Genomic DNA, 11,354 nt, shown 5'->3' with positions numbered 1-11,354 from the left:
GAGAAAGCAGAAAAGATAAACAGATGACATTCACGAAATTGGTAGAGAGCAGAGGATGTAGATGCTGTGGGTTACTCCGGAGACGTGATTCAGGCACCCTGTCAAGCTGGAACGGAGGAGTTACAAGTGGTTTATGTCAGCAAAACACTAATATGATCAAGATGGAGGCTGTCCGTTTGCTTTTGCAGAGCTGGATTTGTGTGACTCTGGAGGATTCTCAGCAGAGGCAAAGCAGCCTATTGCACTGCCTGCACTCTGCCTGCGCCTAGCTTCCTCCGCTCAGCTGCCTTCGCGCAGCGGGACGGCCACTGCCTTAGCCCCCGCGCGTAAATGGTGTGTACCTGAGCCAGTGTGCTCGCTGCTCACCATGGCATCACAGCCTCTGGCAGCGCAGTGGCTTAACGCTGCCGGGCCATCGCTACCTGGCGCCACAGCCCGGGCGGTTCGGAGAGGTTCTCTGTTGTTCTGGAGCGCTGCTGCCTTGGCTCGGGCAGCAGAGCCCAGAAAAGACTTTCCCAAAGGGAAAGAAAAGTAAAGGCAAAAGCAGGAGGGGGGGTTTGAAAAGCCCTTTGCAGCCTGTAGCCGTAGCGCAGCTTGCCGCTTGACAGCAGGAGCCCAGCAGAGCTGCGCTGGGTGCCCCGGAACGCTGGGGCTCGGCGGCTGCGCCGCCCTCCCGGCCCCGCACGCCCGCTCCCTGGCGCAGGCTCCGCGGGCAGGCTCCGCTGTCTCTCTCTCCCTCTCCCTCAAAGGCAGGAAATACTTTTCAGGCAATCTGGGCCTGGTTGTTGAGGCCCCTTTCACAAAACATCAGTCTGAATTTAGTAGACAGAAGTCACTGGGAAAAGCTTGACAGGCTTGTGCTTAGCTCCGGCTCCCTCCAGCTGCAGAGGGTGTTTTTGTTCGAGTCACACATGGAGCAAAACTGCTCGGAATAGAGCCACGAGCTCACTGCAGCACTCTCGACTTTTGTGCTAGCAGGAGCTGACTGGCACTGGGCTCTTTTGTTTGTTTGTTTGCTCCTTCTTTTCATGTGATTCATTGCCTTTGGTTTTATTTTTCTCCTTTTATCGACCAAAGGTTTTAGGGAGGTCAACTCTCTACTCCATATTCTCTTCGTCTGCTTAAGGCTGCCTTGGAATCTTTCTGTACTTTAAACTATCAAAAAAAAACCCCAAACAAACCGAAAACCAAACCTCAAAAGAAAAGGAAGGAAAAGGAAAACCAAAAAGAGAAAGAAGCAGGATGCAGCATTGGAGCTTTCTGCCTTCAGGATCTCAGCACTAAAACCGGAGGTAAAGAAATACTCTGCTCATTCAAGGCGTACGTTGAGCTGCAGGCTGTGCCAGCTCTGCTTGGCAAAGCGTGCCAGAGCTATATGTAAAAAACAAACTATTGTTGTTCTTGTGCATTTTCCTTCCTGCTTCTAGAAATATGCTTGATATGCTGCACTTCTGCCTGTTTGCACTCCTGCAGCACTGGAGCCGCGCGATCTCGCTTGCATGTCTTTACTGGGCACTAAAGAGCAAAGCTGGGGTGAGGAGGCTTGCTTCTGTCACCTCCTTTGCCAACAGAGAGGGCATTTAGGGCTATGGTTTGTTCCCTTCCCCCCCACCTTCTTTTCTCTTCCCTTCCCTCTCTTCCAGCAGTGATGATGGTGAGGAGTGTTTTAGGCAGACATATCAGTTATGCCTCTGCTGGACTTGCTCTCAAGCCCTTTCTCAGCCCTAGATGGAGTTTGTGGGATAGCTGACAACAGAGTCCTCAGTGTGTGCCCCCTAAATCAGAGAGGCCAAGGTTTGCTTCTTGGCATTAGCTAAATTAGGTTATATTTAGTCACTTCTGATTAGACACGCAGCTCAGGCTGTGCTCTGCTGGCGCCTGGGAGAGGCAGAGCAAGACCCAGTAAATGCCAGCTGCCCGCAGCTCCCAGTGCACAGCCATGCCCTTGCTCAGCCTGCTCCCACAGCTCCCAGTGCACAGCCATGCCCTTGCTCAGCCTACTTCTTAACCTGGCAAACATCTGGCTATTAAAATAACAGGGGTCTGCTGGTAAGGAGGTGGTGGTGGAGGGGAGATCTGGGAGGCTGCCTTTAACTGGTGCGTGAGCAGAGCTGCTGATGCTTCACATAAAGGAGGGCTGTAGTTATGGAATTGTTATGGACACCAAGAAGCGTTTTTTTATGGCCAGCTCTGCAGCAGCCTTTGTTCCTCAAAACCTAAGGGGACAGTTGCAGCTTGCAAGTAACAGCAGAGATCCTTTTCCTTGTTACGTGCATCCTTAAGGCTCTGAGTAAGTCCGTGGCCACATTGGTAACTAAGCAGGAGTCATCTCTTCACTTATTTTCATAAGATTTTAAGTGTGTAATTACTGAGGGATTGGTTTGTAGAGGTTTGGTGAGAACCAGGATGATTTTGTGGCATGAAAGGACGTGAAGGACCAGTCAGGGCTTCAGAACAGATTAAAATAGCTCCGCTCCGATACATCGAGGATTGGTCTCTTTACTGCCATTCAGGTGGAAGAAGCTGTTCATGGTGGGCAGAACTGCTCTGGGTTGTGGAGGGCTTGGGTGTGAAGTGTACAGACATCAGCTGGTAGGCAACGGATCGCCCTGAGTATATCCCAGGGTGAATGTGGTCCCGAACGCTCCCTTGCCTAGGGCCGTGCCTGCTGCGCCTCGGTGCCCTGCACTGCCAGAGCTGGGGTGGGTGGTGGTGGGAGCGAGGAGCTGAGAGCCAGCTGAGTGCCTGCGTCGCTGAGTCACTCCTCTGAAATCCCTGCTGCAACGTTGATGTCTCAAAGTGTTTCACATTCGTGGCTTTTCCTCAGCCCTGTCCCCGTGCTTGCCCCTGCAAGGACGTTTGAACGCACTCAGTACAAGCCAGGACTCACCTGAACAGAAACCAGCCAACAACAGAATCTATTCCTTGCAGGGGCTGCCTTTCACTGCCAGGGGAGAACACCTGGCAGCTGAGCTGTGAGGCACAGCAGAGCAGAAACCAGTCAGTGTTCCCTCATTGCTCTGCGGAGATGCTTGCAGACAGCAGGAAAATGCAGCAGAGATGGATGGGGAAAGTGGACTGAGACCTCCGGAGGGCAAATCGCTGGGCAGCTCCTGCTTCTGCTTAGTCCAACGTCGCAGTTATGCCAGCCTGGCTTTGGTCTGTAAGATGCTTCTATTCAAGAAAACTCATTCACAGGAAGCTTTCTGTCAAAACTAAACCAAAAGCCCCAAACCAAACCCGAACCAAACAAAAAAACTCTCTGTTCTTGGCAGAGAGAGTGATTGGCACTGGAATGGGCTGCCCAGGGAGGTGGTGGAGTGGCTGTGGCTGGAGGTGTTGCAGCCAAGCCTGGCTGGGGCACTTAGTGCCATGGTCTGGTTGGTTGGGCAGGGCTGGGTGCTAGGTTGGGCTGGCTGAGCTTGGAGCTCTCTTCCAGCCTGCTTGGTTCTGTGATTCTATGAAAACCCAACCCAACGCTGAGAAGGAATGTTTAATTGCATAGGAAATGACCCACTGAAGTGTTGGCCTCTGTTCCTTCAGAAAAGTTAAAGCTGTGGAAAATAGCCCAAATGGTTCCATCAGGTGGCTCCTTCAGACAACTAAGCACCCAGTGTGCCTGCAGCCCTGAGAAGAAGGGATGCAGATGGCTCTGTCTGTGTGTCAGGAATCGGTCGCTTCACTTTCCCTTGCCAGAACTTTATCTGCTTCTAAACTTGCTTTCTGTGGAACCTCATCCCTGCTGATTTCAGTAGGAGGTTCAATAAGCAGACCACTCGAGCAAAAGCAGTTTGTGTGCTTGTGCTTGCCCCGGGGAGACGTCTGTAACACAAAGCAAGATGGACTTGCTCCAAAAGAAAACGAGAAGCAAGGAGAGGGGCTGAGGCCTGAGCAGGCTGTGAAGAATCAGGAGGGTCTCTACAAATTCCTTCTTTAAACTGCTGAGCTTCAAACCAGCTTTCAAGCTAAGGATCAAGAGGAGGATGCCACTGTGGCTTCTTTGTCTGCCTCAGAAGTTAACTGTGGGCTGCATTCTGTGCAATTAGCAGACGTGTTAAGCTGTATTTCACATTCTGCTTTACTGTTGCTCTGAGCATGAATGCTGGGGCTGAAACATCCCTGCTCTGACAAAACTCTTCCCTGAGGACCAGTAGCAGGAGGAGGCAGAGGAGCTACCATTTTCTTAGTTCTCAGAAAGGAGACATATTGCACAGTATTCTGTACTGTTTTGCCTTTTAAGTCATCTGGTTCCATTTTCTGTGGTTGTCTGGAGAACAAATTAAAAGGCATTGTTATGTTGCTGTTCTCTGCCTCCTGCAAGAGAAAGAGGCAAAGAGACAGAAACCAAGCAGCAGAGGGCTCAGAGCACCTGAAACAGCAGTCGGAGAAGGGATGGATAATGATGGAAAGAGCCTCTGCAGATGATCTCTGGTCCAGCCCTCACTCAGTGTCAGCAGCTTGCTGAGACCTTGGCCACTGCAGTTTAGTCTCTCCAGAGATGGTGATCAGTGTGAATGCTCAGCAAGGGCTTCAGCCTGGCTGCACGCACAGACGGAGAGCAGCCAGGCAGAGAGGGCCCTGGGGGTGCTGGCAGAGAGGAGCTGAAGAGGAGGCAGCAGTGCCCAGGTGGGCAGCAGAGCCAATGGCATCCTGGGCTGGCTCAGGAGCAGTGTGGGCAGCAGGACAAGGGAGGTTCTTGTGCCCCTGTGCTCAGCACTGCTCAGGCCACCCCTGGAGTACTGTGTCCAGTTGTGGGCTCCTGAATTGCAGAGAGATGTTGAGGTGCTGGAAGGTGTGGAGAGAAGGGCAGCAAGGCTGGGGAGGGCCTGGAGCACAGCCCTGTGAGGAGAGGCTGAGGGAGCTGGGGGTGTGCAGCCTGCAGCAGAGGAGGCTCAGGGCAGAGCTCATTGCTGCCTGCAGCTGCCTGCAGGGAGGCTGTAGCCAGGTGGGGTTGGGCTCTGCTGCCTGGCAGCCAGGGACAGAAGAAGGAGACACAGCCTGGAGCTGTGCCAGGGCAGGTCTAGGCTGGATGTGAGGAGGAAGTTGTTGGCAGAGAGAGTGATTGGCACTGGAATGGGCTGCCCAGGGAGGTGGTGGAGGCACCGTCCCTGGAGCTGTTCAAGGCAGGACTGGACGTGGCACTTGGTGCCATGGTCTGGCCTTGAGCTCTGTGGTAAAGGGTTGGACTTGATGATCTGTGAGGTCTCTTCCAACCCTGATGATACTGTGTGATACTGTGATACTGTGAAAATCCAGTGGCTTTGCATTAAATCCCTTGAGTGCCTGTTACCTCTCAGTCTTCAGTGCTTCTACCATCTTAGGAAGGAGTTGTTGAGTGTGAGGGTGCTGAGAGTGTGTCCCAGGCTGCCCAGGGAGGCTGTGGCTGCCTCCTTGCTGGGGGTGCTACAGACCAGGCTGGATGAGGCCTTGAGCAGCTGAGTGTAGCTGAGAGGTGTCCCTGGGCATGGTGGGGAGGTTGGGGCAGATGAGCTCTGAGCTCCCTTCCAGCCTGAGCCACTCTGGGAGCCTGTGCTGTCCATAATAACATCCAAAGTACTTTTTGGTCCTATTGTGCAGCAGGAATGTAAACATGTCCCCAGCTGTTCTGTGAGTGCACTGCTTGCCAAAAGCCAGTGCCCACAGTACCTCAGCTCATGCCCATAGTGAGCACCAGCAACTTGCCTTTAAATGGAAACCCCACACTGGGAACGCCCAAAGGGCATCAGGAACACAAGCTGGATGAGCTACATCCTTGCCACACAGACCTCCTGCAGGTAGCAAATGTGGTTTGTCACTGGATTTGGTTAGAAGTGGGATTTCTTCTTCCTAGAGGGGAAAAAGACAATTATATATATATATGTAATTTGGGGGAGAAATCAAAATTCAGGTTGAAAAATACCAGGCACATCTCTTGGCTTGCCACTCCTTGTGGAACAGTCTGCAGCCAGCTGGGGCTGGGCTCTGCTGCCAGGCAGCCAGCAACAGAAGAAGGGGACAGAGTCTGAAGCTGTGCCAGGGCAGGTCTAGGCTGGATGTGAGGAGGAAGTTCCTGGCAGAGAGAGTGATTGGCATTGGAATGGGCTGCCCAGGGGGGTGGTGGAGTGGCCGTGCCTGGAGGTGTTGCAGCCAAGCCTGGCTGGGGCACTTAGTGCCATGGTGTGGTTGGTCGGGCAGGGCTGGGTGCTAGGCTGGGCTGGCTGAGCTTGGAGCTGTCTCCCAACCTGCTTGGTTCTGTGATTCTTTCTGGTGGGCAGCTCTAGATCCTGTGGCTGTTGTCACTCTGGAATGCTGCTGTGGGGAAGGTGCTGAATCATCCTAACAGCTAACAAGAATTTGATGCTGCTCATTCATATGCTAGTATGTCATGAGCACAATTACAGTCAGGTAACATAGTACTATAAATACTTGAGGGAGCAGCTCTGTGTCCTCCTTCTGCTGGGGCCAGCAGCCCTGGAGGCAGGATTGGAGGTGAGGTCTGAGCAGAGCCAAGGGGCACAATCCCCCTGGCTTCCTGACTGTTTACCAGTGCAAAGCAGTGCAGAAGTACAAAGCTGGATATTGAAAATCAAGTTTGGTTTGCCACTTAAATTGGGTGTAAGCAGTGTAAGTCTTCAGTAAGCCTGGATAACTGTGGATCAGGTCACATCTTGTCATTTCCCCTTCCTCATCCTTGAGGAAGAGGCTGGGCTGGGCTGAGCTGAGCTGAGCGGCTCAGCAGTGGAAATGAACCAAACACAAATGCACCCAAGCTAACCCCACAGTAACCAGGCCTGGACTGCAGGCAAAAGCCCTTCTTGTGTGCTGCTGAGCACTGCTGACACAGAGGCTTCTCCAGCAGGAACAGGAAGGAAAGCAGCTCCACACTGCCTGTGTGTTCCAACAACAGACTAAGGGCAGTGACAAGGTCTGGGCTCAGCTCTCAGGCGCCAGTAATGCTTCCACAAGACAAGCAGGGCTTCAGATGGCTCTGAACGAGCGACTGGAGCGCGGGGCTGTGGAGGTCACTGAACGCTGCTGGGTGGCAGCACACAAGTTAGAGCACTGAAACGTCGTTCCAAGAAAGGCTGTCACCAGCCTGAGCAGCCTGAGCCTTTCCACCGGCAGTAACTGCAGGGAGCATCTCCGGCACACGCAAAGTGCACGGCAGAGAAAAGAGAAGAGCTCCGTAAGGGCGCAGGGGAACTGAGCCCCGTGGGAAAGGGAACACTCACCAGCCCGAGGCACTGTGTCTGAGCGATCCCGGGGATCTGTCCTGCCTCCAGTGCTCTTGCACACCTTTGCTGGCATTCAGGCAGCCTCAGCAGGTTGCTGGTGTGTGCTGGTGTGTGTGACTCACCTGGAGGCAGGGCTGGCACCCAGACCCAGCCTGACAGGCTTGAGAAGTGAGCCAGTGCCAACTGCAAGAGGCTCAACAGGTCACAGGGCAAGGTCCTGCAGCTGGGTCAGACCAGTCCAAGGCACAAATCCAGGCTGGGTGCAAGGGAACAGCTCTGAAGAAAGAGCCTTGGGGGTGTTGGGTGCTGAGCAGCTGCCCAGGAGCCAGCAGTGCCCTCATGCAGCCAGCAGGCAGCTGTGTGGTGGCTGCAGCCAGAGCAGTGTGGGCAGCAGGGCAGGAGAGGGGATTCTGTCCCTTGGCTCTGTTCTGATCAGCTCAGACCTCACCTGCCTCCAGGGCTGCTGGCCCCAGCAGAAGGAGGGCACAGAGCTGCTGGAGGGAGGCCAGAGGAGGCCACAAAGATGCTGCAAGGGCTGGAGCAGCTCTGCTGTGAGCACAGCCTCAGGGAGCTGGGGGGGTGCAGCCTGCAGGGGAGAAGGCTCCAGGGGCACCTCAGAGCTGCCTGCCCAGAGCTGAAGGCAGCCTGCAGGAAGGCTGCAGAGGGACTTTGCAGCAGGGGCTCTAGAGACAGCCCAAGGGGCAATGGTTTGGAGCTGAGGCAGAGCAGGCTGAGAGTGGAGCTGAGGAAAGAGTTGCTGAGTGTGAGGGTGCTGAGAGTGTGTCCCAGGCTGCCCAGGGAGGCTGTGGCTGCCTCCTTGCTGGGGGTGCTGCAGGCCAGGCTGGATGAGGCCTTGAGCAGCTGAGTGTAGCTGAGAGGTGTCCCTGGGCATGGCGTGGAGGGTGGAGGGGCTGAGCTCTGAGCTCCCTTCCAGCCTGAGCCACTGTAGGGTTCCCTGAGTCTTCTAGAAAACTTCTGGGCCTTGCAGTTGTTGCTTTAAAGTATCTCCAGGAGCTTAGCCTATGGCTTTCAGTAATCCTCAATACAGTAATGGATCATTCCCTCTTATCCACCTAAGACTGTAATATAAATACCTCCAGGAGCTCCCCCTCTCTGGCTCTGTATAACCAGAGCATTGCATCTCTGCAGAGTTTCCACGTGGGTAGTTGCAGCAGAGCCTGAGTTACCAAAGTCAGTACTGACTGCTCGCAGGTGCCAGCAGCTCCCACTAGGAGACAGGCTGTGCCCCTCAGTGCCCTGTGCTCCCCACTGCCAGCACTGCTTCTCACAATGAACATCCACCAGGAAACAGAGCATGAACTAAGAGAGGAGTTACAATCTCCCCTTTCTTGTTGTGCATTTAAGCTTTAATGCTTTTTGTCTTGAAAAGCCTGCAGAATGGAGGAGGCTGAGGTGAGGTCTTACTGCTGCCTACAGCTACCTGAGAGGAGGCTAGGGGGAGGCTGCTGTTGGCCTCTTCTCTCAAGTAACCAGATAGGATGAGAGCACAGAATCACAGACACATGCAGGCTGGCAAAGCCCCTCAGGAGCACCAAGCCCAACCTAGAACCCTGCTCTGCAAGATTCACCTTAAACCACAGCCCCAAGCACCACATCCAAATGACCTTAAAACGCATCCAGGGTGGGTGACTGGACCACCTCCCCGGGCAGCTCATTCCAGACTCCAACCACTCTGTGAAAAAGCTTTTCCCTCATGTTCAATCTAAACCTCCCCAGCCTCAGCTTGAGGCCATTCCCCCTTGTTCTGTCTCCAGTTACCTGTGAGCAGAGCCCAGTGCTGGAGAGGCACTGGGTTTGAGCTGTGCCAGGGCAGGGTTAGGTTGGACATGAGGAGAAACTTCTTTAGTGAGAGTGGGGAGGGGCTGGAACAGGCTGCCCAGGGAGTCACCATCCCTGGAGGTGTTGAGGCAGCTGCAGATGTGGAGCTTCAGGACACAGTGTACTGGCCATGGTAGAACCATGGCCCTAAAAGAGCTGCTGCCATGCTTGTGTCCCAGGACACTGAGCTGCAGCACTCTGCCCCTCTGCGCTGGCCAGGCTGGGAAATGGACACTGCAGTCGCAGAGCCTGCACTTCAGCAGCCCCCAAGGGGGGCTCTGCCCAGCCAGGATTTGTAGCTTTTGAGGCAGGAGGTACTTTCACATGGCTGGTGGAGAGAAGCCCGGAGGCTTATGTTTTATCTGCAGCTATTTGTAAACAGCATGCTGTCTCAGGGCTTGCTGTGGGGTCACGGGAGCCAGGGAAGGAAGACAAGAGATGAGTTTATAGGAAACAGACCCTTTTCCCTCAGACTTCCTTAAACAAAGTTTGCTGACTGGGGTCACAGACCAGCCAAGATAAAATAATGATAACAAAATAAAGATTTCCCCTTGATCTCTGCTGCCTACACATACCTGCTATGTGGAAAATGTGAGGAGCCAGGCTCTTATCTCCTGCGAGTTCAGCAGCTGGAGCTGCGCCTGCAGTTCTTGCAGCTGGGGACTGAGTGGCTGGAGAGCAGCCAGGAGGAAAGGGACCTGGGGGTACTGATAGATAGTAAGCTGAAGATGAGCCAGCAGTGTGCCCAGGTGGCCAAGAGAGCCAATGGCATCCTGGCCTGCATCAGGAACAGTGTGGCCAGCAGGACAAGGGAGGTTATTCTTCCCCTGTACTCAGCACTGGTCAGGCCACACCTTGGGTACTGTGTCCAGTTCTGGGCCCCTCAATTCAAGAAAGATGTTGAGGTGCTGGAACATGTCCAGAGAAGGGCAACGAAGCTGGTGAGGGGCCTGGAACACAAATCCTATGAGGAGAGGTTGAGAGAACTGGGCCTGTTTAGCCTGGAGCAGAGGAGGCTCAGGGGTGATCTTATTACTGTCTACAACTACCTGAAGGGACATTGTAGCCAGGTGGGGGTTGGCCTCTTCTCCCAGGTAACCAGCAATAGAACAAGGGGACACAGTCTCAAGTTGTGCCAGGGTAGGTATAGGCTGGATGTTAGGAAGAAGTTTTTCACAGAGAGAGTGATTTCCCATTGGAATGGGCTGCCCAGGGAGGTGGTGGAGGCACCGTCCCTGGGGGTCTTCAAGAAAAGACTGGATGAGGCACTCAGTGCCATGGTCTAGTTGACTGGCTAGGGCTGGGTGATAGGTTGGACTGGATGATCTTTGAGGTCTCTTCCAACCTGGTTGATTCTATGATTCTATGATTCTATGATTCTATTAGCAGCAGCTGAACCCCGCTGGCAGGAGGTCAGGGGCTGTGCCGCCTGCCCTCTCTGGCACTCTCCTGCCACTTGCACTGAGCAAACTCTCCAGCGTTCTCTGCGGCGTTCTCCCTCCCAGAGACGTTCTAGTTGCAGCACAGAGGGAGTGGTGCGCGGTGCAGTCAGCTGGCAGCGTGCTGGGTCTGGGGGGCAGCAGAGATGTCACACGTGGGTGTCCTCACCTTGCCCACCTGAGCATGCCACTGAGGTGTCCTCCTACATGGCCCTGCCCTGTCCGTGCCTGCTCTTGCCGTAGCCTTCCCATCCTATTGCCATGAGGTTCAGTGTCCCACCCTGTGTAGTGGCAGCTGCTGTTGAGCAGTTCTGCACTCCTTTGGATCCCTTTCTTCTGCTCTAGGAAAAGCAGAGTGGTCTCTGCTCCTGTCCTGGAAGGTTGAGTGAGCAGATGGAGGAGCACAGAGCCCTGCCTGTGTGCCTCTGCCTCCCCACTTCTGTAACTGGGAGGCCTTCACAGCCAGTCTTGCTCCCCTGAAGGGGAGATTGGTCTTAGACAGGTCTGGATAAGCCACAGGCACTCAGGAAAGTCTCCTTTCTCTTCTTGCCATTTTCACTCTAGCTCCTGCTGCATCTTGTGCAGCTTCCAGGACATGCCAGCTGTAGGTACTGCGGCTGTCTTAGAGTCATAGAATCCAGCAGGTTGGCAGAGAGCTCCAAGCTCAGCCAGCCCAGCCTAGCACCCAGCCCTGCCCAACCAACCAGACCATGGCACTAAGTGCCCCAGCCAGGCTTGGCTGCAACACCTCCAGCCACAGCCACTCCACCACCTCCCTGGGCAGCCCATTCCAATGCCAATCACTCTCTCTGCCAACAACTTCCTCCTCACATCCAGCCTAGACCTGCCCTGGCACAGCTTC

The 11,354-nt window shown here is 54.3% G+C and overlaps 1 protein-coding gene across 1 annotated transcript in view; it reads left to right on the top strand.

Moving 5' to 3' along the window:
* The first annotated feature begins 589 nt into the window (after positions 1-589).
* DLC1 (DLC1 Rho GTPase activating protein) overlaps positions 590-11,354 on the top strand; it is a 165,207-nt gene continuing 154,442 nt past the window's right edge. Inside the window, exon 1 of the mRNA XM_064149330.1 lies at positions 590-1,292. The gene's annotated coding sequence lies outside the window, so the exon portion shown is untranslated. The remainder of the gene's footprint in view (positions 1,293-11,354) is intronic.

The sequence above is a fragment of the Pogoniulus pusillus genome, chromosome 9 (genome assembly GCF_015220805.1).
Source record: "Pogoniulus pusillus isolate bPogPus1 chromosome 9, bPogPus1.pri, whole genome shotgun sequence".
Lineage (NCBI taxonomy): Eukaryota > Metazoa > Chordata > Aves > Piciformes > Lybiidae > Pogoniulus > Pogoniulus pusillus.
This window is presented reverse-complemented; position numbering and strand designations above follow the sequence as displayed.